The following is a 7715-nucleotide window of genomic DNA, read 5'->3' as shown; positions in this document are numbered from 1 at the left end:
TGTCACACACCTTTGCTATAATGTGGCCAAAGATTGTTGAGACAGGGTCTCCTGTAGCCCAGGCTTACTGCATAGGCAAGAATGACCTTGAATTTGTAATCCTCCTGTCTCTACCTCTCAAATTCTGGGATCACAGGAGTGTCCCACCAGAACTTGTGGTGTGGTCAAAGGTTAAAGGACAAGAATTTGCGTCACTATTTACTGCTTTTTCATTTGGTGTTTGTGTGTGCCAGCCTTTGCCAGCCTGTGCCAGCGGTGGGTAGTACAAAGTTGACTCAAGCCTCCTCTCTACTCTCAAGGAGAGTTTGGGTTTTATCAGCATTTTTCCCAAACCTCCTTCTGTGCTTCATAATCTTTTTGCTATGTTTTATTCTGATGTTTCAAAATTCAGTAACAGCCTCAGGCTTTGTATCTCTGATAAGGTCCTCCCTGGGGCAGCCCAGATCTTAGCCTACTCTCCCTTTTGCTTATTGTCAAGACTCAGGGACTGTGTTATCTGGCTATAATACAGAATCTTGAAATAATTTATCAACACACTGCAATTCCAATAAATATAAAGGGAAATTTGGCCAAGTAGAGACAAACCCTGTAGTCTTAGACATCATTCTTTCTAAATTAGTAAATTGTTAAATGTAATTCTAACAGTTCATAAAGTTAATTTTATTTTATTTTACTTTTTTTTTTTTAGCTTAAATGCACTTTATTTAAAAACAACCTACACGACATTTTTTTTTTCTTTAAAAACAATGCCTCCACTCCAAATACATCAGGGCCAAAATAAAAGTTCAAGATGACATCAGTCCCATTTGTCTAAGTCCTGATGTCACATGGATGACAAGCAGCAGTCAGTCATGGTGACAGTTGATAAAGCCAAAGTAATTACCCAATTTGTTAACATTTTTCCCTCTCTAAGCCATCCTTTAAAGAAAACATAAATGGAGTCACACCATCTTCACAGTAGACCAGGAGAACAACGATGCCATCTGGATTCATGTTTTCACCAGTAAAAAACTGGTAGTCCTTGAAATTAGCAAGGATGTGTGTAGTCATGAGACACTTTACTCTTCCTATGTTCTTCTTCAAGTTTGCCTTTGAGAGAGTTCATGCAATCTTTGATTCACTTTCTGAAGGCCTCTTCTGTGAAGCTGATTTCTTTTAAGTGATGGTTCATGACAATATCCACACCAGTGACTACTGTGCTTCCGGTACTTTCGGCCTCTGCCTTTAGTGGAAGGATTTCTATCAGTGATCGAGTCATCAGTGTTACCCTCTATTCCATTGACCTTGCCCTCCCTCCTCCAGGCACAGCCCGTCCTCGCTCTCCCGGATCTTGTGGATGTCGGAGAACAGCTTGTTGTGGCTGACAAGGTCCCAGTAAATGATCATGGTGGCCGCTGGAGACAGCAGCCAAGCCAGCACAGCGCCGCTAGAGTGCCACAGGGGTGGTGGGGAGTGGGCAGAAAAGCTTATCAAATTCATGTTAAGTTCTGGAAGACATATAGGCAAGTTTTTTGTTAATGAATGATGATTAGCCCTTAACAGGAATTTTATTTATTTTGGACCCAGGGCCTGATTCATGCTAAGCAAGCATTCTCCTTCTAAAGTTGATCCTCAGACACAGAAACTGAGTTACAAATCTATAGTTAAAATGGTGATTATTCTTCTTTCAGGAAAGTCTTATGTGGATGTCCTTATCTCTATAAAGTGAAGCTCAATTCTCAGCCTCTTTCCTTTGCATATGAGCTAGCCTTGGTAGTTCTTTACGAATGGATCGGTAGCAGAGGGAGAGGAAAGGACAGGAGTAAATGCAGATACCTGGCAAACACCTTAGCCAAGTGATGAAGGTTAGCAGTATAGGTGACGTCACAGTCTTTCGTAAAGCCTGACAGGATTTAATGAGAGGGACACTTTCTCCCCTGCGCTGTTCTTTCTGAAAACTCATAAACCCACATCAGTCATGGGAAGACACAAGGCAAACACAGACGGGGAGTCCTGCCACAGAATACCTTGCTGGTGTTTCTCGAGGGGTGTCATGGTCATAAAAGACAAAGGAGACTGAGAAAGTTCGCAGACTGGAGAGAAGGCTTAATGATGAAATGCAACATGGTGGCACATTCAGGAGCTTCAGGAGGAGGACTGCCATGAGTCTAAGGCCAGCCTGGCTTGAATTTGTGAATTCTGGACCAGCTTAGGCTAGCTAGCGAGACATTGAGTTAAAAAGAAAAAGGGGGGGGGGCGAGCGGCAGTGGTGCACGCCTTTAATCCCAGCACTGGGGAGGCAGAGGCAGGCAGATCTCTGTGAGTTTGAGGCCACCCTGGTCTACAGAGCGAGACCCAGGACAGGCACCAAAACTACAGAGAAACCCTGTCTCGAAAACCAAAAAAAAAAAAAAAAAAAAAAAGAAAAGGCAATGTGATGGGATACCTTGTGTCCTGGAACAAAAGAGGACAGTGATTATAAAAATTATCATTTATAAAGCTGTAACAATGCTAATTTCTTAATTTTGACAATGTATCGCTATAAGGTAAGATACTGACAATGAAGGAAACTGGGTGAGGAATACATGGGAACTCTCTGTATGTGCTTTAATTTTTCTATAACCTGAAACATGTTGTGGAATATTTTTTTAAGGTGTGTTATATTTGTTTATACTGTGTAACATTTGTTTAATGATGCAAAGATGTGTTGCATTCTTTTATGTTGCATTTGTTTAACTCTGCGAAGCTGTGTTACTGTGCCTGTCTAAAACACCTGATTGGTCTAATAAAGAGCTGAACGGCCAATAGCAAGGAAGGAGAAAGGGTAGGTGGGACTGGCAGGCAGAGGATAAATGGGAAGAGAAATCAAGGAGAGAGGGAGCAAGAGAACAAGGAGAAGAGGATGCTAGGGGCCAGCCACTCAGTCACACAGCCAGCCATGGAGTAAGAGTGAAAGTAAGATATACAGAAGTAAGAAAAGGGAAAAAGCTCAGAGGCAAAAGGTAGACGGGATCATTTAAGTTAAGGAAAGCTGGCTAGAAATAAACCAAGCTAAGGCCAGGCATTCATAATTAAGAATAAACCTCCGTGTGTGATTTATTTGGGAGCTGAATGGCGCCCCCCCCCAAAGAGAAAGAGAGTAAAAAAAATCCCAACAACAGAAATGAAATCCTATTTGACTCTCATCTATTCAAACATGAAAATCTGTAACTATTTATTCAGCATCTGCTATTAAACACGCACTGTTAGGTGTTCTCACTGCCCTGTTCTCCAGGTGCTTATCCCCCTGTGGGAACAGATACAAGTGATTGGACTAGCAAGGGATTCAGACCCCCATGGGACAAGCAAGGCTGAGGGACCAGCATCTGTGCCTGTCAAGAGCAGCACTGGGCAGGGCAAATCCAGACCTGACTTTCTTTTATTTTCTTGTGGGGTGTGTGTGTGTGTGTGTGTGTGTGTCCATTTTGTTCTTGTTTGTGTGTTAGACAGATTTCACTTTGTAGTCCAGCCTGGCCTGGAACCTCAGACTCTCCTAGTGCTAGGATCATAGATTTGAGCCATCATGGCATACTCTCCAGCTCTGGTTTTCTTTTCTTTGTGTGTGTGTGTGTGTGTGTGTGTGTGTGTGTGTGTGTGCGTGTGCGTGTGCGTGTGTGTGTTCATGTGTGAATATGTGTGGCGATATAAAATTTGCCTGAAGATCAGAGAGACAAAGGAACAAGCCACTGCCACATCTCACCTCACCAACTCCACGAATTTTCTGACTGAATGTCCTCAGCTAAAAGGAGTCCAGTCAAAAGAGAGCATAGTTCCTGTCTCCTCGCCTTATATACCTTTCTCCGCCCAGCCATATTACTTCCTTCCTAGTGCTGGGATTAAAGGCATGTGATTCCCAAGTATTAGGATTAAAGGTGTGTGCCACCACTGCCTGGCTCTGTTTCTCTCCTAGACTGAGTCAATCTCATGTAATCCAGGGTGGCTTTGAACTCACAGAGATCCAGATGGATCTCTGCCTCCTGAGTGCTAGGATTAAAGGTATGTGCCATAGCCTGGTATCTACGTTTAATCTAGTGGCTTACTCTGTTCTCTGATCTTCAGGCAAATTTTATTAGGTTACAACAAAGTATCACCACAAATATGGGTGCATGTGTATGTGTGTACCCATGCATGAGGAAGTCAGAAGTTGACATCAGGTGTCTTCCTCAATAGTTCTCTGCCTTTTTTTTTTTTTTTAACTCAGAGTCCACCATTTTGGTAAGCTGGCTGGTGGGTGAGCTCCAGGGTCCACCTGCTTTGTCTCCCAGTGCTGAGAACACAGGCCCACACTGCTGACCTGGCTTTTAAAGTTGAATGCTGGGAATTCACGCTTGTGCAGCAAGTACTTTAAGGACTGCGCCACCTCCGCAGCCCCAGGCCTTCCTGATCAATCTGTCTTCGGTGTGGTGACATCACCTGAAAGCATCACAGCCTCACTTGGGGATGTCTCTAATTGAAAAGAAAATCCTCCCATGTACATAATTTTAAGCAACTCATTAGATGTTTGGCTAAGGATCACTGTGCAGTCTTGGCGTGTAGTTGGTTTTTTTATTCTTCACTCTTTGGGGGCCCACCACCCAGATTCCAAATAAATACAAGGAGATTTATTCTTACTTATGAATGCCCAGCCTTAGCTTGGCATTTTCCTAGCCAGCTTTTTTTAACTTAAATTATCCCATCTAACCTTTGCCTCTGGGCTTTTACCTTTCTCTGTTCTGTATACCTTTCTTTACTTCTTACTCTGTGGCTGGTTGTGTGGCTGGGTGGGTGGCCCCTGGCGTCCTCCTCTCCTCCTTTTCTCACTCCTCCCCCTTCTCTCCTATTTATTCTCTCTGCCTGGTAGCCCAATCTATTTCTCTCTCCTGCCTAGCTATTGGCTGTTCAGCTCTTTATTAAACCAATCAGGTGTTTCAGATAGGCACAGTAACACAGCTTCACAGAGTTAAACAAATGCAACATAAAAGAATGCAACACATCTTTGCATCATTAAACAAATATTCCACAGCATAAACGAATGTAACACATCTTCAACTAATATTCCACAACATTAGTGAGCCCAAGAAAAGAGACTGCCGGAAGTATGCCTTTATAGAAATGTAATAACAGCGGTAAATAAATAGTAACTTGGAAGAAATGAACATGGAGGGCAATCTGAGGAAGAGGTGCATGATGGGAGCTCTCAGAATGAAGAGCACTTTGTTCACTGTAAGGATACTGGGATCCCATATGATTTCCCACCAAACAGTAACCACTTCAAAGAAGGCTCTTTATCAGGTGGGCAATGGTGCATATGCTGGAGACATCAGCCTATTCCCCAAAGCACCTTCTTCTTGCCAATCTTTCATAATAAGCTCATGAACAGTGGCCCTGATGGCAGGATAGTTGTGCAAGAATTATCAACAGTAACTATCCTTTACAAAGGCTACAGTCATGGGTGAGTATTCAGTCAGCCAACATTAGAAGCCAACACTAAACCTTCCATGTGCTGCCATTCTCTGGAGGAGCAGCCAACCACCTCAGAGCAGTTTCGTTACAACACCCTTCTATCGTGGAAGTGCGGCCATTACTGTTGGCTGAAATACTTATTCTACATGTGGTTTTTCCTTCCTGAACAGAGAAATCCTGTCTCAAAAAACCAAAACCAAAACCTAAATAAATAAAAAAGAACCACACCAAGCTTTGAGCTGGAAGTGAAACAGCAAGACCTGGAATGGTGGCACCTACCTGTAACCAGCCCGAGAGGAGGCTCTCTGCCAGTGTCAGGCCAGCCAGGGGGACCGGATGGGTGACAGAGAAACAAAACTATAAATATCCAATGTGGCTACACGATTAGTTGTAAAAACAAGAACTACCACGAGGGGTGGGGGACACTGGGACGATGGCCCAGTGGTTAGCGCACTGCTTTTGTGAGCTCCCAGCACCCATGTCGGGTAACTCACAACTGCCTGCAACTCCAGCTCCAGGGGATCTGATTGCCCTCTGTGGACTCCACAAACGCCCGCACTCCAGTGCACACAGCCCACATGGGCACCCAGATATACATGTAATCAAAGATAAAATAGATTTTGAAGAAACAACAAGCCTGGAGTAGCCATGCCCGTCTCCTCCTGCCTCCCCCACCTGTTTATTGTTCATTATGCCATGGCCATCTCTCCTTATTCATCAGAAACAATAAAAACCTAAAACTTAAAATCTCTCCATTTTTTAGTTTTTTAAATTAAAATATAATTACATCATTTCCTTCCATTCCTTCCTCAAACCTTCCCATACCGCCCTTGCTCCCTCTCTAGTTCACACCCTATTTTTTTCTTTCATTGTTATTTTATAGACTTCTTTTTACTTATTTTTGAGACAGACTCTTACTATGCAGCCCAGTTAGTCTCAAACTTATAATCCCCCTGCCTCAGTTTCCAAAGTTTTAGAATTACAGGCATGTGCCGCCACACCTGGCTTGCTCTGCAGTGGTCTGTTTGTTTTGTTTTCTCTCTGCTCCCTATCAATGCTGTTACTTTCATTTGGGAGTTCATTGTGGTAAAAGAGTGTAGACGAGGCTCAGTTGATAGTGTGTGGATTGTACTAGGCCATCTACTAGTGACTCAGCATCCCTACTATCCTCTTGGGACCCCTAAAATCACAGAAAGAAAAGCTAGGAACTACGTTTGCCAGGACCCCTTCCCTGTGTGGTTCTGAGGCAGGACAGAAAGACAGAAAATGATGGAGACACAGGAAGTCAAATGAGCCCCTCCCCCCAGTCTGGTTGAAACTTGTTGCTAACTGAGACTCAATAACTCCAGCACATTTAACGTTGCCATAGGATTGCCTAAACACAGACAACGCTGGTTTTATATGAAGATATCTTCAGATCAGAACGTGAAAACGCCATGAGCTTGAGCGTAGATGAGCATCAAGTACGGCCTTACTTCTCTCCCAGATATCTTTCAGAAGTTTCACAAACAAGACTCTTAACTTTTATTTATAGTAAAGATGTCCTAACTGCCCACAGCCCTGTGATCTAGGGTTTTATCTACTGTAATCCTGTCCAGAACCACCCTGTGATCTCACTGAGGTTTTGTTTTGTTTTTGAGATAAGGTTTTTCTGTGTAACAGCTCTGGCTGTCGCTTTGGTAGACCAGGCTGGCTTCACACTCACAGAGGTCTGCTTGCCTCTACCTCCCCAGTGCTGGGATTAAAGGTATGCGCCACCACCACCTGGCTTCTTGTGTTTGTTTGTTTGTTTGTTTGTTTTTGAGACAGAGTCTCCCTAAATATCTCTAACTGTCCTGGAACTCACTATGTAGACCAGTGATCTGCCTGCATCTGCCTCCCAAGTGCTTGGAATAAAGGTGTGTGCTACCATGCCTGGCTTCATTTAAGTTTTTTAACAGTCCTTCAAAGATAGTAACTTCAGAGCTCATCAAAAATATATATAACTATTGTAAAGACCGTGCAGTATATATAACTCTCTGAGAAGACATACCCAGACCTCGATATATCCTATTCTTTCTATTAATCCCTGTGTTTAAATCTATGTTAAGAATCTCACTCAATAAACTCCAACTCTGCTTTATATTAGCTGTCTTAGTGTTCTATTGCTGTGAAGAGACACCATGACCAAGGCAACTCTTATAAAAGAAAGCATTTAATTGGAGACTTGCTTACAGTTTCAGGGGTTTAGTCCATTATCATTATGGCAGGGTCAT

The 7715-nt window shown here is 43.2% G+C and overlaps 1 pseudogene; it reads right to left on the bottom strand.

Moving 5' to 3' along the window:
- Positions 1-891: 891 nt before the first annotated feature.
- LOC131905105 (translationally-controlled tumor protein-like) lies at positions 892-1386 on the bottom strand (annotated as a pseudogene).
- Positions 1387-7715: the final 6329 nt, after the last annotated feature.

Source organism: Peromyscus eremicus, chromosome 2 (genome assembly GCF_949786415.1).
Source record: "Peromyscus eremicus chromosome 2, PerEre_H2_v1, whole genome shotgun sequence".
NCBI lineage: Eukaryota > Metazoa > Chordata > Mammalia > Rodentia > Cricetidae > Peromyscus > Peromyscus eremicus.
This window is presented reverse-complemented; position numbering and strand designations above follow the sequence as displayed.